We start from the raw sequence: 25,306 nt of genomic DNA, 5'->3' as shown, positions 1-25,306 counted from the left end.
GTCTGTTGTCTAAAGCAGCTAGAAATATTTTTTTCCTGTAGTACCAGATACCTGACAACAGTAACAATGAAAAAAGCGGAATTAAATAATTGATGTGGTTTCTTCTGGAATCAACCTCTATTTGATTTGATTTGATTTATCTTCCCAGAATTTTCACTGACATAACCTGTCGACAAGGTTGTAGAGTGAAACAAAAACCTCAAGACAAAAGAAAATGCGTATTATTTTCTGCTTGCAAAAATTCTGCCTAAGGTAAAATTTGTCTGAGAATTAATTATTAATGATCTAACTAATAAAAAGATCATATTTCAGATTCAAATGTGATTGATTTTACAGTAAATTACCCTAGGAGGATGGAATGTTCTGGTTGATGGAATATTATGGTTAACAGCATTTGAGAAAAATGATACCATGATGACACGCTTTCACAATGCCTGTCATTTAAATTGTGCTAAACCACCCGAGCCGTGTGGAAGGAAGTGATTAAAAGCCTCGTATTTGATGTTACATAGACCCCAGTTGGAATCTTGACCCTCGCATTCACTAGCTGGATAGCCTTGTGTACATTACTTAATATCTCTGATCCTCTGGTTTCTCATCTATAAACTGAGGATAAAAATGTCCAGTTTACGGTGCAGTTGGCAAGATATACATAAAATTACTTATCACAATGCTGGCTATAAAATAATGCTCTGCTCCCATCAAGTACAGGATCATAGCTAATAATTTATTACTGAACCTTCATTATGGATATTGAATTATAGCTCACAGGTTGCTTCTAATCAAGCGATTGTCACGTTTTCATTGAACTCATGCTCTCTTTCTAACGGTTAAAGATTAGGTTAACACTCGATATGCTTGCATTATGAAACAAGTAATGCCCTTGACCCTAACCATATCATGCAAGCTTTAAAGAAGAGAGCGAGATGTGATCAGAGTAAAGTTCTGAAAACCAGGAACCCATGCTTCTGCTGAAGTCCTCCCCACTGTTTTGCAGTGGAGCAAGGATGCTTCTAAAGGGAGAGAGTCATGGAACAGAAAGCACATGAAGGCTCCAGAAGAGAGCATGTAGAGCTATAAGGTAGCAAAGCATCCTGCTGGTGGCAATCCTTGGGAATTCTGGGTATTGGCCTAGTAGTAATAACAATAATACCAATGCTACCAGTGGTTAATATTCACTGAACACATATTATGTGCTCAATGCATTCAGCGTTTACCTAATCTAATTTTTGCATATTACCTAATTTAATTCTCACTTGAGCCTTATGAGAGAAAGTCTGTCAAGATCTTGACAGTGGCTAAGAGCAGGCATCAGACCTACCAGATACCTCAGTTCTGTCACTAACTAGCTGTGTCAATTTGGGATAAGTGATTAAATTTAAGCTTCTGTCTCTTCTTCTATAAATGGGGAGTATTTTTGATCACTATACATGGGTGAGGGCACTGAGACTTTAAGTCTCAAGGCCTTGCAGCAAGTATGTGCAAGTCTGGAATATTAATCTTATTGTATGTATTCATAACTTCTCAGTGCTTCTCCCTATACAAGAATAAAGACATGTACTTAATATGTGGCACAGAGAAAAGTGGATATTGTCCGTTGCCTATATATTAATTTGTGTCAGGGCACAGAATAGTTAAACTGCATACAACTGAATCATTTTGATACTTTTCAAATAGAAAAAAACTCTAAATTTTTTGTTGTAAAAAATATGTAACAAAGCATCTGAATTATTTCATTCAACTGACATGTATCTGAGTAATTACTAAGTGCAAGACAGTTTTTATTTAGACTATCCAAGGGCTTTAACTCTGCCAGTGTGACTTTACAATTCAATGTTTTCTTCTTAACATTTTTTGTCCAGCGTCTAGATCAGAGCACTTTAAGTTGCTAGGTTATGCCCCAGAGTTTCTGGCTCAGTGGGTCTGGGGTAAAGTGTGGAAATTTGCATCTCTAACAAGTTCCTGGGTGATGTCGATGCTTCTGAGCACACACTGAGGACCACTGATCTGGACCAATGGTTCTCCATCTCAATGTTGTAGCATTCCTATGTGATCAGATATGAAGTTTGGTGCAAATAATGCATTATTAAATATAAAGTAGCAGAGTTCAGAAAAGGTACAATTAAACATAAGAGCATATTTATATTTACTCTAATAATTTCACTCCTAATAAATAAATCATGTCCTGGGAATTGTGCGTAGGGATATGCTACACATATGAATGCCATCCATCCTGTGTGTTGATTTGAAAAATAAGTTTGAGAGCGGCTAGGGTACAAACATTTATCTTCCATTTTCTTTTGGCTTTCCATGTTAGTGTCATATCAAACTGTCCAGTGAATTGTGCTCTAATCACTGGCTGTAATCACTGTAACCATCTTCCTTTCTGTACAAGTCCTGCCAGTATCTTGGGTGTTGTCAATAGCTAGCAAGACATAGAAGAAAGAGGTGTGACAGCATATAAGAAACCCGTGGAGTTTGCACACCATCGCCAAGATGTAAGAGCAAGAAAAGGTCAGTATTGCAACAAGATTTAGGACAAGAACATAGGTAAAGCATTTTGCCTTTAAGGAAAGAAACATCTCGAAACCTCTAATACTAGGGAGAGGGAAGGCTGTGGATTGAGGACATGGGACAGTCATACACCATGTTTTACAGTGAAACTGAAGGCTCCATTGCTTCCTGAGAAGGAAGGAGTGGTAATTCGTAGGAGGCAATAAGTAAAAAATTAAAAACTTACAAGAAACACCAAAGAGAATGGAAAGTTGGCTGACCAAAACAAGTAAAAGTACTGTCGACTAACAACTTTGAGAAGATAATTGTCACTAGAAGATGGGTTCCGTAGTGCCAAATATTTGCAGGCAGCTTTTCTTTTGTGTTGTTTTTTTTCCTCTAGCAGCAATCAATATATAGGATATAAAAGTAAAAAAAAAAAAAAAATCAGAAAGTAGGATTCATCCAGGATTGATCCAGATGTGGTAGAGACAAAAGTGTATCCTCAGTCACTTTGTATTTATCTAACGATGCTATTATGGAAACTATGTCAAAGAGAGGGCTCCGAGGCAAAAAACTTAACACAAGAAATATGACAAGAACACATTCTTGAATGTCTTAGAATTTAATTAGGAACTGACGAGGAATATAACCTATCTCAGCTTGACAGTTTTTGTGGTTTAGAGTTTGTAGAAAATAATTTCCTTGAAATGGCTTGATTGTTTTTAACTCTCTACCAGCAGCATAATTCTATTAAAACTCAGTGGGTAAAGTTTTTATTTTATCAATATATTAAGTAATAACTTTCCTTAAATAACAACATTTAAAACAGTCAAAACCAAGTTAGAATAAACCTGACCTAAAGTATTCAAAAACAACACATAACTTAGGATTGGGAACAGAATTTGGAAGAATGTATAAAAGTGAAAAAATTAATTATCTTATCAATATTGTACTCAGAATCTTTGAAAATCAGGTAACAATGTAGAACATATATGAATCATTTTTTTTTCTTTTAGGTGAAAACTGTGCTAATATTTACATAATCCAGACTAATATTACAGTATCGGTGATAATACCGTTCAAGTTTATAAATCCTTTAGGTGTAACTGGATTTTTGAAAAGTAACACCTTGGGTAGAAGCATGAAATATATTGACTTTTTCATTAACTATCCCTCAACTCTGTTGTGCTGAACTCCTTTTACCTGCTGGGAAATGGCAATATAGCTCTTTAAGTCACATTCAATTATTCCAGCAGCGTAGCTCTGATTTCCAATACTCAGTCATGCTTATTTTCTAATATTAATTTCATATCTTACTCATTTAAAGCCTTTTCTTCAAATTATCATCTCTGTAAGTTATGGCTATCAGGCAATTGTGCCTTTAAAAAATTTTTTGTTCAATAATTGATTTTATGCTAAGCATGAATTCATGAAAATATTATTTAAGTCCAAATGTGAGGTTAAAAATTCAGGTGTCCTCTTTACCTGAGTATTTTGAGTTGTAAAAAGTTGAAGTTGATACTCTAATTTTTTTGAAAATTGTTATTAAAAAAAACACTTATCTATTTTATCTAAATGTACTGAATTTATGAGGGAAATGTAGACATAACATGAAGATAAATAGTATCCTACTGAATGAAAAATATTAAGATACTATGATTCAGGAGCTCAATTATAGAAAATTATATTTAAGGATAATCTACAGTAACTATTTAGTGCTTTGTGGGGATTTCCTATTTAGAGATAGCCTATTCTTCCTCGATAAAGTATAAAGAAATAAGAAAAATTTTTAAATTACAACCTAAAATTTTGTTAAAATTAGAAAATAGTTAAGACCCCAGAAAGCTGATGGAATAAAGGATTATGGGAAGCATGGAGACCAAGCAGAACGCCATTGAAAGAAGGCGACAACAAATCTTGTAAAGATGCAGCCCAAACACTCTTCTTACAGTTGAGGCACTAAACCTTGAAAGGATGAAAATATCTCGTTTCTAACAATGAATATGGATTGACAGTTACCCCTAAAAGTGTCAGGTGATCTCCCAGAACCAGGGGAAAGAATAAAGAAAGAACTACTCATAAGAAGCATTGTCTCTTTGGCAGAGGAGGAAGAGAAAACCTTTTCACTTTGAAAATCTCTCAGCTGCTCATCGTCACTGGCTATAAAGACATTACCAACTAAATCAACTAAATGTCCAGATGGTATGAAGGTTGCTTTGGTACTTCCATTAGGCAAATGCCATATGTATAGCTTATCCCAGCAAAACTCACAATGTCCGATGAGTTAAAACTGAACCAGTATAGGGACTCCTGGGTGGCTCAGTTGGTTGAGCTAGCGCTTTTGATTTCAGCTCAGGTCATGATCTCATGGTTGCGTTCATGGGGTCTGGACCCTCGTTAGGCTCTGTGCTTGGTATTCTCTGTCCCTCTCTCTCTGCCCCTCCCCCACTAGCACACATGTGTGTGCTCTCTCTCTTTCTCTCTCTCTCTCTCTCAAAATAAATGGATAAGCATTTAAAAAGAGCAGTACAGAAGCTGTACAAGTTGTTGCAGGAAAATAATGAGTAGGGGTAAGAAAATAAAGTTAAGAGATGAAGACAGCATGATAAAAATGTATGATAAGGAGCAGAAGCAACTGACATTTTACTCTGAGTTTAAAAATAATTCCTATGAAGCAATAGCACAAACCATAGCAAAGGCACGTGGGGAGGAGATGATGGGACAAGAAAAAAAATGAAACAACTGTGAGTTGACAAGATTAAGAAATTAAACACAAAATGAAACCAAGAAGGGGGGAAATTGTAAAGAGCAGGAATAGACACTGTTGAAAAAAGAGTCAGGAAAACTAGGAAAAATGAGGAAAAATACCTAAAATCAAAACAATTCGAAAGAAAAGTTTTTTTTAAGACTTGAGTGGAAAACAACAGATGCAAAGCAGCATGGTGTACCTTTTATTCTCCTTTTACATTAAACTGGTGGCTGTCTTTATATTTAAATTGCATATTCTTTTTTATGCAAATCTATTATATTTTTATTTTTTTTTCAATATATGAAATTTATTGTCAAATTGGTTTCCATACAACACCCAGTGCTCATCCCAAAAGGTGCCCTCCTCAATACCCATCACCCACCCTCCCCTCCCTCCCACCCCCCATCAACCCTCAGTTTGTTCTCAGTTTTTAACAGTCTCTTATGCTTTGGCTCTCTCCCACTCTAACCTCTTTTTTATTTTTTTCCTTCCCCTCCTTCATGGGTTTCTGTTAAGTTTCTCAGGATCCACATAAGAGTGAAAACATATGGTATCTGTCTTTCTCTGTATGGCTTATTTCACTTAGCATCACACTCTCCACTTCCATCCACGTTGCTACTAAGGGCCATATTTCGTTCTTTCTCATTGCCACGTAGTACTCCATTGTGTATATAAACCACAATTTCTTTATCCATTCATCAGTTGATGGACATTTAGGCTCTTTCCATCATTTGGCTATTGTTGAGAGTGCTGCTATAAACATTGGGGTACAAGTGCCCCTATGCATCAGTATTCCTGTATCCCTTGGGTAAATTCCTAGCAGTGCTATTGCTGGGTTATAGGGTAGGTCTATTTTTAATTTTCTGAGGAACCTCCACACTGCTTTCCAGAGTGGCTGCACCAATTTGCATTCCCACCAACAGTGCAAGAGGGTTCCCGTTTCTCCACATCCTCTCCAGCATCTATAGTCTCCTGATTTGTTCATTTTGGCCACTCTGACAGGCGTGAGGTGATATCTGAGTGTGGTTTTGATTTGTATTTCCCTGATGAGGAGCGACGTTGAGCATCTTTTCATGTGCCTGTTGGCCATCCGGATGTCTTCTTTAGAGAAGTGTCTATTCATGTTTTCTGCCCATTTCTTCACTGGGTTATTTGTTTTTCGGGTGTGGAGTTTGGTGAGCTCTTTATAGATTTTGGATACTAGCCCTTTGTCCGATATGTCATTTGCAAATATCTTTTCCCATTCTGTTGGTTGCCTTTTAGTTTTGTTGGTTGTTTCCTTTGCTGTGCAGAAGCTTTTATCTTCATAAGGTCCCAGTAATTCATTTTTGCTTTTAATTCCCTTGCCTTTGGGGATGTGTCGAGTTAAGAGATTGCTACGGCTGAGGTCAGAGAGGTCTTTTCCTGCTTTCTCCTCTAGGGTTTTGATGGTTTCCTGTCTCACATTCAGGTCCTTTATCCATTTTGAGTTTATTTTTGTGAATGGTGTGAGAAAGTGGTCTAGTTTCAACCTTCTGCATGTTGCTGTCCAGTTCTCCCAGCACCATTTGTTAAAGAGGCTGTCTTTTTTCCATTGGATGTTCTTTTCTGCTTTGTCAAAGATTAGTTGGCCATGCGTTTGTGGGTCTAGTTCTGGGGTTTCTATTCTATTCCATTGGTCTATGTGTCTGTTTTTGTGCCAATACCATGCTGTCTTGATGATTACAGCTTTGTAGTAGAGGCTAAAGTCTGGGATTGTGATGCCTGCTGCTTTGGTCTTCTTCTTCAAAATTACTTTGGCTATTTGGGGTCTTTTGTGGTTCCATATGAATTTTAGAATTGCTTGTTCTAGTTTCGAGAAGAATGCTGGTGCAATTTTGATTGGGATTGCATTGAATGTATAGATAGCTTTGGGTAGTATTGACATTTAGACAATATTTATTCTTCCAATCCATGAGCAGGGAATGTCTTTCCATTTCTTTATATCCTCTTCAATTACCTTCATAAGCTTTCTATAGTTTTCAGCATACAGATCTTTTACATCTTTGGTTAGATTTATTCCTAGGTATTTTATGCTTCTTGGTGCAATTGTGAATGGGATCAGTTTCTTTGTCTTTGTGTTGCTTCATTGTTAGTGTATAAGAATGCAACTGATTTCTGTACATTGATTTTGTATCCTGCCACTTTGCTGAATTCATGTATCAGTTCTAGCAGACTTTTGGTGGAGTCTGTCGGATTTTCCATGTATAATATCATGTCATCTGCAAAAAGTGAAAGCTTGAATTCATCTTTGCCAATTTTGATGCCTTTGATTTCCTTTTGTTGTCTGATTGCTGATGCTAGAACTTCCAACACTATGTTAAACAACAGCGGTGAGAGTGGGCATCCCTGTCGTGTTCCTGATCTCAGGGAAAAAGCTCTCAGTTTTTCCCCATTGAGGATGATGTTAGCTGTGGGTTTTTCATAAGTGGATTTTATGATAAATTGCATATTCTTAACAGCAGCATATAGTTTGGTATTTTGTGTCTAATCTTATAGTCTTTGCATTGTTTTTTTTTTCCAGTTTATTTGTTTATTTTGAGAGAGAGAGACAGTTTCCCAAGCAGGCTCCACGCTAAGCTTGCTCACAAACTGTGAGATCATGACCTGAGCCAAAATCAAGAGTTGGAAACCCACTGAGCCACCCAGACGCCCCTCTGCACTTCAATTGTTAGCAAATGAGGCAACGAAGACTTCACTGAAGAGGGATATGGGTGGTTCATCACAGTGCCACCAAAGTCCTTCCCCCAAACTCTTTCCTACGGTGAGAATGAGCTCCCTAGAGTTATGCAATTGGTCATGTGCAGCATGCTTCTTTTCCCTACAAGAGCCATTGCACCAGGTGCCATTTCCCCCACTCCCAAAGATTCACAAAGCAAATACTACTGTAATTACTGAGACAGGCCTGCCCATGTTTTTATTTTCATTTCAGTTTCATTAAAGATCTCTTAAAGGGTCGTGGACTTTTGGTGTTTTGGTGAACCTTTTCAGCATAACGTTGAGATAATCATTTGGAAGCACAGCTTTGAATTCATAGAACATCATTTCCTTCATTGGTATGTTCATGTCTTCCTTTGTATTCTGAAGAAAGAGAACAGAGTCTTTGAAATGTTCTTATAAGTAAGTAGTAGAAGAAGAAAGGAGATAAATGTGAGAGGAACAAGGTCTTTTAGCCCCCGTCAGCAATGAGAGGATCCACGACATCTCCTACGACCAAAAAGGTGTGAGTCTTCTTCTGAAAATAAGTAAAAAGCACTTGTGCAATTAAAAAGTTTGAAACTTAAATTTATATCATTTAATTGAAGATCTCAAATATGATTTTTAAAGGACTTTTTAAGCCTTTAATGAGTCACCTTACTCTAGGTGCTTTTTTCTGCTTTAAAACAGTTGGTTATTTATTTCAGAAACAAAATGGACACAAAGGAGAGCAATGGGCTTATAATCATCTTAGAAAGATGGGGAAACTTTTAACTCTCTTTGTATTTCTCTTTGGATATGGCAATGCAGCGGGCATGTTTTGGGCTAGCGTAAGTTGATTTAATCCCTTATACTTATAGTGGGTTCAGAGAGAACCTTTTCTGTAGCAAGATGGGTGTGACCGAGAAAGAGGGACCCAGGTGTCTTGTCCTCAGGTAATTTGCAATGTTTAACATTGTGTTATATGCATTTGTTTTTCTTTTAAAAGATACTGAAATGTATTATAATTATGACACAGGAATAATTAGGTGGGGTTCTTGATATTCAACTAGTTAGAGCAACAATACTTTTATTGTTGTTGTTGTTGTTGTTGTTATTTTGCTGAAAAGTAAGTGTGACCCTTTTAAAGATCCATACTTTAGGGAACTGTTTGCTTTGGCCAGTGTCCAATCTAAATGCTCAAATGGAATGTTTACATAAGAGCCAGTAACACTGCTGTGCAGTTATAGACATAGTTATGAGCACTGATGGGAATCAGGAAGGAAGGGTTTTGAAGCCAGTGAGAAGTTGTTGTAGCATATTAACAACCTCTGTATATAGAGAGAGCGAAGGAGATGGAGAGAGAAGTGTGTATGGCTGAGTTCAAAGTCTTAATCAAATATGGACAAAGGGCAGGGAAAGAAGTTGGCACATGTAATCATTGTAATTTTCTCAGAGAGAACCTGAATTTATAAGGTGCCCCAGCAATCATTTTTTTCTATAAACCAATTTAAACAATTTTCTGCAGTTTTCTTCATGGATGTTATTAAGGTTGGAGTTTGGACTAGACGGTTCTTTGGGAATGGAAATTTTAAACTTTAGTACTCTTGAAGAATAAGAATAGTGTGTTGGCTCCACCTGATGTTGCAGGGCCAGAAGAGGCTAGCAGGGTGCAGTCCAAGGGCCTGGGGCCAAGGGGCCAGAGCCTGATGGAGCAGTGAGTGAGAGGCAGTCACAGGCATTTATGTTTAGACTCCATACTGGTGGGAGAACATACACTACCCCGCCCCTCTCTGATTAATCAGGTAAAATCGGAAGAGAGCAATGAGTATAATTAATCTTGTCGACCTCACACTTTGACTCTGAAGACCACTCAGCCTAAAGTCATCCTCTTTTTATCCACACACACAAGAGCTTTCATAGGTTAGGTACACTGACTTAAGATGTTAATAGAGATGCGGGGAAGAATATTTCAGTTGTATAGATGTCATTGCAGTAGCTTAGGGAATTATTCATTATATGTGTTCTAAATGCCCAGTCTACATGTTTGCAAATGGATATCTGAGCTCCTTTGGTATTAATACAGGTTTGGTGCAGCACCAGTAGATCTCTAGGAACAATGACAAAACCCCTCCCCCCAGTTTTATTTTATTTTTTCTTCTGTCTTTAATTAAGCACAATAAATACTTTGTTCTATACAGTAATGTCATGAGGCTATCCTTTGATTTATTTTAAAATCGAAGTTAACATATGGAGATCACACTGTGTAAAACATTCCTACCGTACAGAGATGAAGGTGTAGGAAAAAGCACACTCGTTAACTCTGAGTTTCCATATTCTTGATGGTTTGATATCCAGCAGTGTATGATTGAGCCCTCTGGTACCTTCCCAGAATCCTTCCATATTTTCTATTTAGAAGGACTTTTGTGCAGATAAATTCCCATCAGTTATAACTGAACTCATCGAACTCAGTAAAGGCATGAGTCTTTCTACAAAACTTCCCTTCCGTATTTCCACTGTTTACGTTTGCTCTTTCTCTGGTTTTATCTTATTCTGACTTTACCCTTTTTTCAATGACATTTCTGATTCTTCCCAATTTTACTTAGAAGTACATTCAATTTGATTTCAAGAAAAAAAAATGTTTCTATTTCTCAATAATTAAACAGTGGCATCTGTCACAGTTAAGGACACCAAGAAGAACTTTACACATAGGGACATAGGGACTGACGGAAAGATTCATTCTTTGGGCATTTGAATTGACATTAGGTTGGCTCTTCTGACTTGTTATCAGATGTTCATTATAAAATATAAAATGCAAAACCTTGACAGCAAATTTTAAGCTATGGGTTTCAGAATTTCGGATGTATTTAGTAGTATCCAGACTACTTTCTTTACTGTTATCCAGAGTCCCAGCTAAAATACCATAATCTTCCAAACTAGTACAAAACATACCCTTCAAAGGAACAAAACCTCAGGGTCAGATACTACCGAGAGAAAAGTCCCTTTCCAACCAGTCAGTGAACCTTGTTTCTGCTGGTGGTGTTCTATACGCAGGGATCCTTATTAAATGGAAAAAGTGGCACCTGAGTGGCTCAGTCAGTTAAGCGACAGACTGTTCATCTCAGCTCAGGTCTGGATCTCAGGGTTGTGAATTCAAGCCCCACATTGGGGTCTGTGTTGGCTGTGAAGTCAGTCAATCAATCAATCAATAACTTCAACTCAAGAATTCTCCACTAGGTTTTACTGAAAGGAGACAAAGTGTATATAAAACATGGTAGCAGCTGTAAAGGAATGTTTAATTCATTGTATAAGTGGATGTGTAATTTGCCATTGATGGAAATAGGTGGCTTATAGCATGTTTGCATTGCTAGAGTTTATAATATTGAGTTATACAGACCCCAAGACAATTATTTTCTGCCTATGGGACAAGTGCTAATCAGTATTCATTAGCTCATATAATAAAAATTGTATAAAATGTTTTCAGTAGCAGCTATGCTAGAAATCTTAATTCTTTCACACATGAGTATTCTCTAAGGGAGTTGGATAAGAAGATCAGTATATGACTTTCCAGGTCTGAAACTCTGTGATCTATTTATGATATATTTAAAATAATCTATGCCATATAAAAATAAAATATCAACAGTTAGAGATTATCAAGGCATTTTTGACAATTAAGAATTATATATAGGGGAAGGTGGGTGGCTCAGTTGGTTGAATGTCCACCTCTGGATTTTGGCTTATGTTATGATTCCAGGGTTGTGGGCTCGAGCCCCTGTCAGGTTCCATGCTGAGCATGGAACCTGCTTAAGATTCTTTCTTTCCCTCTGCCTCTCTCCCCAGTTCATTCTCTCTCTCTCTCTCTTTATCTCTCTCTCTCTCTCTCTCTCTCTCCAAAATAAAGTTAAAAATAAAATTAAATTTTTTTATCCCCACATTGGGCTCTGTGCTGACAGCTAGGAGCCTGGACCCTGATTCTGATTCTGTGTCTCCCTCTCTCTGCCCTTCTCCTGCTCATCCTCTCTCTCTCTCTCTCTCTCTCTCTCTCTCTCAGAAATAAACATTAAAATAAATAAATAAAAATAAAATAAAAATTAAATTAAATTTAAAAAAGAATTTTATATAATTAATTTTTCACTTACAGTTTGTTGACACAGGTCTTAGTTGTTAAGGCATGCCCTTACAGATACATCTTAATTATGTTTTGTGTCTTTATGTGTGAAGTCATTTGAACACATTAACTCCCAAACTTGTTTCCTCATCTCTTAAAAATGGATATCATTTCTCCCAGGATTGTTAGGAGAATTCATATATGTGAAAGCATTTTGAAAGAACAAAACATTATGTATATATTAGAATTATGTCTGCATTTGTTATTCACTTTGCCTATTATAGTTCTTTTCAAATCACCAAATATTACGTCCTGTGCTTTTTAAAGTCCTCAGGCATTTCATTGTTATTATAGATGCACAAAATGAAATTTGAAGAAATCTAAAAATGAGTTGTAACCTATAAGTAAAGCATAAAAGTATTTTAGTTGAAAATATTTCTTAATACAGGTGATGACCTTTTCTAAATCAACTATATATATATGTATATATATATATATGCATATATATACACATATATATGCATATATGTATATGAACAGATATTCATTTTTCACAGTTATTTTCAATTTGTATTAGAAAGCTAAACAATGCAGGAGTAAAGTGTAGAGGTGTGGAGCCAGACTACCTGGGCTCATACCCTGGTTCTAACCACTTACTAGTTATGCAACCTGAGGGAACTACTTAATCTCTCTGTGCTTCTATAAAGTACAATAACACTATTTCTTCCTCTTAGAGTTGTGAGAATTAAATGGCACGGTGGGTATTAATCACAAGGCAGATGGCTAGAACATACAAGTACCCAATGAATGTCAGCTTTTTTTTTTTTTTTTTTACTGTAGTTCTTCTCTGGAAGTTTCTAATCAGTTCCCTGCTCCAGTACAGCCCTTACTTCCTAGTACCTAAAGGATTTCTTAAATATCCAGACCATCAGGAATCTTACTATCTGTATTTTACCTTCCAGACAATTCTGTATCCGCTCTGATTTTGTGGTTCTAGATCACAGTTCTCAATTACCTGGAAGATCTTGAAGTCCATTGTTAACAAGATGTCTATCTTGGTGGTCTTGGTAATGCCTTCCTGCACACATCTCAGATCATCCTCCCAGTGCTCCCACAACACTGACCTTCAGTCTGAACCCGGAAGGAACAAGCCAAGCTCCTTCCAGCCTTGGAGCCGGGCTTTACTTCCTCCGTCTACAGCTGCTGTTGTTCCCTTTCATCTTCCCAAGGCACACTCCTCACGTCATTCAGAGCCCAGTAAACTTCCCCCAGCACAGTAATGGGACTAAAGTAGTCACACAGATGCTAAGTATCATGTCACCCGTTTTATTGGTCTGCACTTCCTGGTGAGCATCATGGTTATCTTGTTAAATTGGTTCTATCTCCCCATCATGTGATACATGTTCCAGAAAGGCAGTGGCCAGATCTGACTGACTTACACCAGTATTCTCAGTACTTTGTATAGTCTCACCTACTAACTGTGGAGTACACAGGTACTGAATGAAAAAAATGAATTGTCAATAAAATGGCAGAGCTTTTTTTATGTACAGAATTTCTTTCCCACATTTTTCTATTTGTCAAAATCACACTTAGCCCTTTTCCATGAAGCTCTTGTAAGCCTCACAAGGGAAAATATTAATCTCTCCCTCTTACGTGCTCCTATAATATGCACCTTAGATGCATACTATAATAATGTGCTCCTGAGATGCAAAGGCCTTTGTGAGATATGACTTTGTAAAGAGGAACTACTTATATGTTTGGCCCATGTTGGGCTCTACAAATTGATGATCATTTTCTAAGAGGGTCCACCTAATACAGCAAGAAGGAGATTCTTTTGTTTGGATTTTTTTAAACGATGAGTTGAGAATTACCGTTCATATTTTGGAAAAAGAATTGCATGAGCTTATATATGTAATAAGCATATTTGTATATTTAAAACTATAAAAATATAAAATATGTACTTTTTTTAAACATTCAATTACTTTTACCAAAAAATTGGGGAAGTCTTTAATACATGTAACAAATACAATATTTCTTCTGAAGTTTAGATTTGCTTTTGACAATTTACTTATCATCGTTTGTTTATCCACCTTAGTGTTCCACACTTCTGCTTTAGAATAGTCTCTTCTTTGTCTAGAGATTTTCTTTTTTTTTTTTTTTTTTTTTTTTCAACGTTTATTTATTTTTTGAGACAGAGAGAGACAGAGCATGAACGGGGGAGGGGCAGAGAGAGAGGGAGACACAGAATCGGAAACAGGCTCCAGGCTCCGAGCCATCAGCCCAGAGCCTGACGCGGGGCTCGAACTCACGGACCGCGAGATCGTGACCTGGCTGAAGTCGGACGCTTAACCGACTGCGCCACCCAGGCGCCCCGTCTAGAGATTTTCTAATGCAAATTGTAAGAATACTTCATCTCTACCTGCTCTTGGCTATAGCTCAAGTGCACAGTATTGATTCATTTGCTTGACAAAACAAAGCTGATAGTTATAGGATACGTAGTGGGAATAAAGGGATCAGCAAAGCAGTCCCTGCTGTTAAGGAGAATGTATTAAGGTATGTTGGGAGAAAAAAATAGAAAATCAAGGAATACAATGGAAGTTTTAAATGTCTAGAGAATCTATTTGCTAAGAGAAGTATGAGAGTCCAGCATCAGGGAATGGAAATGAAAAATCTTCCTGAACCTGCCATTACTGGGAGTATGGAGGGTCTGGAAATTCTTGCAAGAATAGGGGATGCTTGAAATTCAGGTGGTGAAAACCAAGTTGATGAAGTTGAGTTGGGGATAACCAAGTTGAACAATTGTATTCCTGTAGCCACTGTTATTGAACAGAGGTGCGTAATGTTGGAGCTCCCAGTACATTTTCTACAAAATACTTAACTTCTATGTTTCTCAGATTCTTGGTCTCTTTACTTTATCTGTTTGCTGTGTGAATATTGTGACCATTATTTTCCTCTGACATTTGTTGAGAAGATTTTAGTGGTTTCTGATCTTTGGCAGGATGAGAATGATTTCCAAAGAATCCACCCTGAAAACAGAACCCCAATGTGTGAAAATTGTTGTCACTGCTTTCTATATTATACACTTAAAGGTCTCTTTAGGCTGTAACAGGTTACAGATTTAATAAGTACTCCATGACTCCTGCATGGCACCTCACAGCCACTTCTTTTTATGTGTGTCCTTAGAACAGCACTGACTCGTATACAGATACTTCTTTTAAGGAAGGACTACATCATATCTTCTTAAACTTCACTAGTGCATTGCCAAATATATATTAAAGTCTCAGTAATACTCTTTGAATGCATAAATGTTTTATTTTACCAATGCCAATTTAATGATGTTTACTTTATGACAAATATTAATTGGTTTCCATACATCAGGATACTCAATAATATTGACATGTCATGTTTAAGTTAGGGGATGTTTCTTCACCATTATTAACACAAGCAAGGGTTCTTCCCTTTGCTTTAAGGGATCTAGCATGAACTTTACATCTTTTGTCTCACACAATAATTTGTTAATGCTCGATCTCCTTTGAATTGTGGAAATTAAAAAAAAAAGGAGTGATGGGGAAGAATGGAAATAACCTAAATAACATTGGAAAATGATGTTTTGTCTAGCTATTACAAGGCTCAGACACAAAGAATCATGCAAAAACTCTGTGCTCTGGTTGATAATATTTTTCTCACAGGGGTATGGTCTAGTATACTGACACTATTTTATGTGTGGACTGAGGTTCAATGAATAAGTTAATATTTTGTAGAAATATTGAGCCAGGTTTCTTTTTTAAATATTTATTGTTTATTTTGAGAGAGAAAACATGTGAGGTCATGACCTGGGAAGGGAAAGAAAGAGTGGGGAGAAAGATCCCAAGCAGGCCCCATACTGTCAGCACAGAGCCCTTTGCAGGGCTCGATCCCACGAACCGTGAGATCATGACCTGAGTCAATATCAAGAGTGTGATGCTTAACAGACTGAGCCACCCAGGCACCCTGAGAGCCAGGTTTCTTATTGTCAGAAAAAGAAGTTAAAATAAGTAAAGGGAAAGACCAGAATGAACCTCACTGATACCCTAGGAACGGCATTCACACCTAGCATCCAGAGAGTAATGTTTAAACACCACGCTCCAGTAAAAGGATCTGGGGCACTTTTGAAAAATGGTATATCCAGGATTGGGACAAGAAAAATACAAATGAGCCTGGAGCATTGTGTCGTGTCAGAAAGTAAGGAAGTGTTCAACAAATGAATAAGTTAAAACAGTAAAGGCATGTCAAGAGAACACAGGTGCCTGACAGAGCTTCCCATGGTCAAAGCTAAAACAGTTTGAGCAACAAGAGAAATAGGCAATAGTATTATAACTCAAAAATAAAATAAATATCCACAAATCCATGACAATATAAATAAATAATTGAATGAATGAATAAATAAGGGTAGAGAGGACAAACTTTCCTTAAAGTAGAATTCCAAGTAGTAAATATGGAAGGAATGAGAGAAATAGAAAATCACCATTAGGGTGCCATACTCATAATTGCCACAGGCAGAATCTGCAGATGGATGCTGAAATAAATCAGTAGGCAAGACTTCAAGGGGGAAAATGATATTTTCATTACCTCAAAGTATCTCCCCAAGATATTATTAATTGTCATAGTGGTTTTAACATATGTCCAAAAACTCTTTAATAATCCTCCCGGCAGGTGAAGCTTAATTCCCTTCACCTTGAACATGAGTCGGACTATTGATTCGCTTCTATCAAATAGAAGAGTGTAGAAAGTTGGCAGCCATGACCTCATGGAGCGATCAAGGTTAACATTGTCAGTAATAAGTCGTGTTCATATTGTGCAGTGACACCATGAGATGGCCACATCACTTCTGTGGCATCTTTTCCCCATGTTCTGTAATATCAGTTTAATTGTGAGGAAAAGCAGACAAACTCAAATTGAGGGACATTCTACAAAACACCTGACCAGTAATCTTCAAAAGTGTCAAGGTCATGAAAGTCGAGGAAAAATGGAGAGACTGATACAGATGGGATTAAGGAGACATGGTGACTAAGTGCAGTGTACGAGATGGATCCCAGAAGAAAGTAAGATATGAGAAGGGGAAAAAAGGTAAAATCATAATCAAGTCTGTCAACAAGTTAACAGTATTTTGCCAACATCAATTTCTTATTTTTGGTAGAAGATCATGCTCATGTAAGACATTAACATTGGAGGAACTCTCTGTACCGTCTTTGCAATTCCTGTAAATCTAAAATTATTTCAAAATTAAAAAGAAAATAGTGGGAGTGTTTTAAATCCAGTTCCTAGCATAGATTAGGCATTCAATAGCTTTTTAAATGAATTAATTAATGTACTTTATAATAAAAAATTACATTGCCATAGAATTATCTTCTTTGATTTATATGTCATTCCAGAACTCCATCTAGCCAAATTACTTCCTCTAAGTATACGTGGGGTTTTTATGATTCCATCCTTGCACTGTTTCCATCTTCCAAAAATGAACTTTTTTGTCCCCTACCTGACACATTTTTTATCCTTCAAAATGTAGTCCAAATATTACCTTTCTGGGGTGCCTCACTGGCTCAGTCATTTAAGTGTCCGTCTCTTGATTTCGCTTCAGGTCATTATCTACCTCTCTCTCTGCCCCTCCCCTGCCTCTCTCTCTCTCTCTCTCCCTCTCTCTCTCTCTCAAACTAAATAAATAAACTTAAAAAAATCACAAATATTGCCTTTATGTGATGCTTTCCAAGTATCTGTAAGTCTTTCTAAATATATTTTTGCACTCATCATATTATACCTGATAATTTATGTAGCTTTCTCATCATCTAAAAATATGAGCTTCCTAAAAGGAAGAACCATATTTTCATATGTACATGTGTATTTTTTAATTTTAATTTTGGTTTAGTGACCACACAGTGTTATATTAGTTTCAGGTGTACAATATAGTGATTCAATAATTCCATACATTACTCAGTCCTCTTCATGGTAAGTGCACTCTTAATTCTCTTCATCTGTTTCACCCATCCCCCCACCTACCTCCTTCTGGTAACCATCAGTTTGTTCTCTATAGTTTCTCTCTACCTTTGTTCATTTGTTTTGCTTCTTAAATTACACATTTGAGTGAAATCATATGGTATTTGTCTTTCTCATATTTTACTTAACATTATACTCTGTAGCTCCATTGATATTGTTACAAATGGCAAGATTTCATTCTTTTATTATTGAGTAATATGAGTAATATTCCAGGGTGTGTGTGTGTCTGTGTGTCTGTGTGTTACTATTCTTTATCCATTTGTCTATCAATGGACATTCGGGCTGCTTTTATAATTTGGCTGTTGTAAATAACGCTACAATAAACACAGGGGTGCATATGTCTTGTTGAATTAGTGTTTTCATATTCTTTGGGTAAATAGCCAGTAGTGGAATTATTGGATCATATGGTAATTCTATTTTTAACTTTTTCAGGGACCTCCATACTGTTTTTAACAGTGACTGCACCACTTTGCATTCCCACCAACAGTGCACAAGTGTTCCTTTTTCTTCACATCCTTGTCAACACTTGTTTTTTGTGATTTTGATTTTGGCCATTCTGGCAGATGTGAGGTGATAACTGTGGTTATTTGCATTTCCCTGATGATCAATGATGTTGAGCATTTTTCATATGTCTGTTGGCCATATGGATGTCTTCTTTGGAAACATATCTGTTCATGTCTTCTGCCCATTAAAAAAATTTTTTTAATGTTTATTTACTTTTGAGAGGTAGGGAGGAAGGGGCAGAGAGAGAGGGAGACACAGAATATAAAGCAGCCTCCAGGCTCTGAGCTGTCAGCACAGAGCCTGAGACACAGGGCTTGAACTCACAGAGTGCAAGATCATTACCTGAGCCAAAGTCAGATGCTTAACCAACTGAGCCATCCAAGGACCCCTTCTGCCCATTTTTAATTGGATTATTTATGGCATTTTTTTTGGTGTTGAGTTGAATAAGTTCTTTATATATTTTGGATACTAGCCTCTTATCAGATATATTATTTGCAAATATCTTCTTCCATTCAGTCATGTCTTTATGTGTTTTAATTCTCAGTTTAGTGCCCAAAGATAGTAGAGGTTCAATAAAGTTTCCATGGATGAATAAATGAGAGAATAAATAACTAATTGTTCTAAGTATCTGACTTTATTATTGTATTCAATAATGGGATATTGGAATAAAAGATTCATGTCTTCTTTTTCTTAACTTACCAGAGGCCATAATTAAGCCCTACTTTAATTTTATAAATGTAAGTGAATGTCTTACAAATCCAGTGTAAAGGATCTGCACAACTATGGTTCCCAGTTGTCGTTCAACTAGAGTGGAATGAAGGCTGATGTAGTGGAATATCTATCTACTATGATCTTTTCATTTATTCTGGCTATTTTGTGAACAATTTTATACTATCTTTCAAGGTAGCTTACATAGATCTTCTGCTAAAGAGAGAACACCCAATTTTTAAAATATTGCCATTATGGAGGTATCTTCCTTATCTAGTAAAAACAGTTTTAGAAAAAATTTTGTTATATTCTGTAGTAACAATAAATATGTTTACATTTGGAGCATATTCCCTCCTTACAGCACAGGTAAGATTTGGACTGACTTTAAGCTTAGACAAATGTTCTTCCAAATATTTCCTGTCAAAAGAAAGATGGTGAAATGCTTGATCAGTTGCAGTGTGTGAAATCAATTGCTTACTATTGTATATATGATTTATTAGTAGATTACTCTTCATAAATTTGAAATATTGAAAATTTTATTTTCTTTAAAAGATTTGACTGATTTTTAGCTTAAAAAACCAAGCCTTTATATAGAAGAGAAATACTCTTCTTGTGGGACTATTGATTCAAAATATAGATTTATGAAATTCATATTAATTTATGCCACAAAGTTTAAAGTATCAAATATTGTATCATAACTTTCTCATTTACACTGGTTCATAATATGAGAATTACTCTTATTTGGTGTTCTGTTAGTTCCGTTTTTATTAAAAATTAAATAATTGGTAAAAATTAATTTGTTTACAAATGTATATATTTTATCTTAACAGCTCTTAAACCCATCTACCTATCTAAGTATGTTGCATCTTGGAGAATACCTCAAGTAAAAGTAATTCATTCATATCCTCATTAATTTTATGAGACACAGTTATTCTTTCCCAACCTTATAAAACTGAAGCTGACAGGTAAATATTAAATGCATGGGATGATGGTAGATTATTAGAAATTGGTTCTCTCGTAAACTCTGAACCTAGCTAATCAATATCTCTCTCTAGTCTGAGAACTGATTTTATAAAATTAATAAATATTTCTTGCATTAAAAAATAAGACTATCGACAGATCATTGCATTTCTATTACGTATCTCATGGAATAAATGTGCTATTTACCTTTGTCTTAATTTAGGAAAATTTAAGCTCAATTTAAACAAAACAAAAAAAAGGACAATTTTTTTTTTCATGAGCTCACATCTAGCAATTTTCCAGGTGAAAATTCAGTGAAACTAAATATAATCACCACCAATACCTGTGTATCAGACGCTTTTTTACATCGTACTATACATTTATATACTAACAACCAACCCTGCATGGGCGTCATTCTCTGCCTCGACTGATAAAGAGACTAAGTCTCTGGGAGAAGTGGCCAATCTGAGATTAAGTGACAGAAGGTTTCAGCGGCAGAGAGCTGTAACTGTAATGTGTCAAACATCTGGCTCAAAGTAAGAAAAGCAAATATTTATAGATATTCCAATTTCTGATACTATGTAGGCAAAAATATTTGATTGATGGAAATATTTTTTCACTTCTCATCTAAATGTTCCACCAGTGCATACAGAGAGCCTACAAAGTTTTTAATATCATGACACTTTTGAATTCTAATTTGGAGTGGAAAATGGAAAATTCACATCTAAAATATCTACCCCCCATCTTCACTTTCATGGTAAGTTTAATAAATCAGCAACTGCTTACAAAACTGTTTTACCAGAAGGGGTGTGGGATCATATCTATCAGAATCAGAGTAGATCTCAATTTTCCTCAAATTTCTGCTTCCCCAAGAAGCAGAAAAAATTAGCAGAGATTTAAGAGCTGTTTGTTTTTCTTTTCTTTTTTTCTTTTGTTTGTTTTTTTTTACTTTTGTTTTTCTAATGTTTTATTTATTTTTGAGAGACAGAGTATGGGCGGGGGAGGGGCAGAGAGAGAAGGAGATAGTCAGAAGCAGGCTCCAGGCTCTGAGCTGTCAGCATACAGCCTGATGCGGGGCTTGAACTCACGAACCTGAGATCATGACTGAGCTGAAGTCAGATGCTTAACTGACTGAGCCACCCAGGCGCCCCAAGAGCTGTTTGTAATGGAGCCAGAGTGGAATGGGGGATTTGATGAAATAGTTGATAGCTTGTTCTCATTTCTTAATCAATACTTGTGATTAGTTTATGCCAACCTTTGGAATAACAGGAGAACTGACTTAAAGAAAACTTGTTTTATTTAGTGAAAGCTAAATGAAGACTTGATAGAAAATAAGCTGTGCCATTTATGTAAATAATCCTATCATATCTGTTAAACATCCAAAGCATAGAGCTAATTGAATTTAAAAGAAATTGTTAACATGCCTGCTAATAAAAGCACATTTAAGGGGTGCCTGGGTGACTCAGTCAGTTAAGCAGTCAGGTCATGATCTCACAGTTCATGGGATCAAGCCTTGTGTCCGGCTGTGTGCCGACAGCACTGAGCCTGCTTGGGATTCTCTCTCTCCCTCTCTCTCTGCCCCTCCCCCACCAAAATAAATAAACGTTAAAAAAGAAAGCAGGTTTAAGTGTAGTCTTAAGTATTCCAATATACTAAAGAAATAAACTTCTAGGATGAGTATTTAGAAATCATAATACAGCTTTATATCATTAAAATGATCATAATGTCATAGGATTAATAACTGCATAGAATAACAAAATTCTCCGGACAGCAAATCTATCACAAATTTGGACAATAACCAAATAACCTGGAAAAACTGCTTTGCCAAATAAATTTAATCTTTTAAGTTGCTATGGTAATTACTATACTTGTTGGAGGTATTTAAGAGATGCTAAATTCCTTGTGCATAATGAACCTTTATGAAGAGTATTCTAAGCAATCTAGTTTAAAAAAAACCTAATTTGCCTTTGATTTGCATAACTGATGCTTGAGTTCAGTGTAGAAATAAACTCAGTTAATTCTAAGGACATGAAAAGATTGAGTAAAAGATTTTAAAGTTCAAGACAAAAGGAAGAGATTGCATTTTACAATATTTACACCTTCTACTTTTCTGTTAACTGTAGAGTGCTTTTAGAATGTTAAATACTCAATCTGAACTACTCTCCATATAGTGAAGGAAGTAAGAGTTAGCATGCCGCACAATCCTACTGAGTTTTAACCTTCTGGGCTCAATTTAACATTGAGAGTGAAACTCTCAGTTATTTACCATTGCTACATCTCACATGAATGTAGCAGTGCTATTAACACTGATTCCATCTTTGGCCCTCCATCTTGTTCTCCACACTGGTGCACAGAGGGCCCCACTTTAGATAACAACCTTGTGACCTCACCATCACGCTCCTCACTCCATAAAAGCTGGGGATTAAGGTCTGGACTTGGGGGAGACTAGGGGTGGGGGAATACCTACATACACAGGGCCCTGGATCTTCTGCTCACCCATTGCCCCTGTAGGTAAGTTACCCTGAATAAAACTCTGTGTAAAAGGTATGAGGTAGTTTGCTTTGATTTTCTATATTAAAGTACCTTCTCAGGGTGGAGGATACATTTTTGACCCTCCTGCACCTTCTAACAATGAGCAAAGGACTAAATAATGCTACCTTTTCTTGGTTGCATCCATGGTGAACTGAACCAGGTTAACTGAGAGGCAGAGACGAGAAAGTGGGAAGGAAGAGATTAGGGATCTATCAGTCTATGAACCTGGAAATATTCCTTAGCAGGTGAAGAGCCAATGGAGGTGTGACAAATAGGATTTCATTACCTTGAGTACAGCTCAATATCACAGCGAAGACTCAATTTGCAAAGAAGCGTAAGATCTGAGAGACTGGCTAGCATTTAAGGAAGGTCGAGTAGTGTTGGTAAGGACTCAAAAGAACTTTCTGAAAGTAATAGTAATGAAGAAACTGAGGTTCAGAATTACGAGATCCACTTACTACATGGGTAATGCATTCAGTAGAGAATTGAGGTGCATGATAAAAACCCAGGTGGTGAGAAACTGAATGGACATTCAGTAACAGAGTAAAGGCAAAACATGTAACACAGGATAAGGAAAAATGAGTATAGGATCAGTAACACATGTATCAAGCCCTTGTGATTTTATCATGTTATTTGGTCCCAATATCCGTCCCAAGGGGCACTAGTAATGTTTACTGCAGGGGGTTTTCCCAAGAATTAATTGAGTTCATATATGTAAAAGGACGGTGCTTGGTACATACTGTGTTCAGTAAGTGCTGTTGTTTCTGTTGCGTTACTGTTTTGTTGTTTCAAGGGACTGGTGTTTCCAGTAAAATCTTAATCTGTGGAGATCTAAACAACAAGGCAAGAACAAAGTCCCTAGGGACATGAAGGGACCAGCTTCATTCAGAAGCAGCCCTAGTGGAACTCTGGCTCCTACCTGCCTAGACCAAAAGTTGATTGGGAATGTGAGATAGAAGAATGAGAGACAAGTCTGGCTCTGATTTCCCATTGAAACCATTAGTATTTTCATTGCTCATCCCTTTGATGCATCTTCTGGATGCAATACTTACTGGCGGTGTGAACTGGCAGAAGTTTTTAAACTTTTCTGAGCCACAGAAACTTAATTATCTTTTTCTGTGACTTTCTATCATTCTTTCACATGCCCAAATTTATACAATCACTAACAGGAACAGTGTTTGGTGGGAAACAATAAGGGTCACTAAATGATTCAGAACAAAATTGGGATAACAAATTCTAAAAGACATAACAGGAAAGCCATTGTGTAAAAGTATGGCCACTTATTCTAGGAGGGGAGACTAGTACAGAATGAGGAGCTTTTTTTCATCTCCATTCCTTTAAACGCTTTGCCTCCTCTTCCCAGAATTCTCTGCTTCTATATAGTCACTAGGGAAATAACTACACAGATATTTAGGTAAAAGTCCATCTCCTCTTACAACCATTTTTACACCCTCCATGGCACGCCTACAACTAATGGCTTTCTCTTGTAAATCCCAAGGAAACAGTATATAAATCTATAATGTATGGATTACCATATGGTATTTACTATCAGTTATGGACAACGCTCCTTCTCCACCTAACAGCATTCTCCCTGAGGTCTGGGATTTCTTGCTGTTATTTTCAATGCTCTATTGAGACATAATTTACATACCACAAAAAATTCACCCATCGGGGACTGTGTTTTATTTCACTTTATATCCTCAGCCTGCAAAATAGTCTTGATCTGCTACAGAAGAAGCCGTAATAAATCTTTGAGTACTTGAACCAACACATGAAGGAGTAAAGATTTCCAGCTGTCATCAGGCAGATGTGACACTCATGCACCCTAGTGAACTAATTTGTCTTTAGGATTGAAACAATTGATCAGATTGTCCTCTGTCACTCCCACCCACTTCATGTATTTTCCTTTAAAGACTGTGCACTCAGATAGAGAGGACACTGCTTCACCGAAGGTGATCCTTTGCCTGAAACTGCAGTGGACTAATAAAAATAAATTAGCTTCAGGATTTACAAGTTGGAACCTTGATAATAGTCTCACCATGCTATCTCCAGTAACTGGAAATGGGGGGAAAAAAAAGCCTATCCTTTCCTTTTTATAGGAAAAGGACAGGTTGTTATAGGAATATAGAAAACAATGGATTTGGAAACAATTGTGGATTCAGCCTCTAAACACACAAAAATTATATATATGTATATATATATATATATATATATATATATATATATATATATTCCCACCCAGGTATATAAATATACCACCATATATATATATAAATATATAAGTATATATTTATATATTTATATATATAAGCATATAAATATATATAAATATATAAAAATATATAAATATATATAAATATATAAAAATATATATAAATGTATGTGTGTGTGTGTGTATATATATTATATATATATATATATATATATATATATATATATAACCACACAGGTATATATATATATACCACCACGCAGGCACCCCATACATATATATATGTATATGTGTGTGTGTATATATATATATA

General features: G+C 36.3%; 1 protein-coding gene across 4 annotated transcripts in view; it reads left to right on the top strand.

Annotated features, from left to right (window-relative positions):
* Nucleotides 1–25,306, top strand: part of TRPC4 (transient receptor potential cation channel subfamily C member 4) — a 201,077-nt gene that overhangs the window by 21,787 nt on the left and 153,984 nt on the right. The window contains exons 1-2 of one of the 4 annotated variants that reach the window (XM_023250940.2): nucleotides 19,998–20,785; nucleotides 20,893–21,006. The exons of the other annotated variants lie outside the window; for them this stretch is intronic. The gene's annotated coding sequence lies outside the window, so the exon portion shown is untranslated. Of the gene's footprint in view, nucleotides 1–19,997; nucleotides 20,786–20,892; nucleotides 21,007–25,306 lie in introns of those variants that run through there. 4 annotated transcript variants of the gene reach the window in all.

This window comes from Felis catus, chromosome A1 (genome assembly GCF_018350175.1).
Source record: "Felis catus isolate Fca126 chromosome A1, F.catus_Fca126_mat1.0, whole genome shotgun sequence".
NCBI lineage: Eukaryota > Metazoa > Chordata > Mammalia > Carnivora > Felidae > Felis > Felis catus.
Note: the sequence above shows the minus strand (reverse complement) of the source record. Positions and strands in the feature narration are given on the sequence as shown.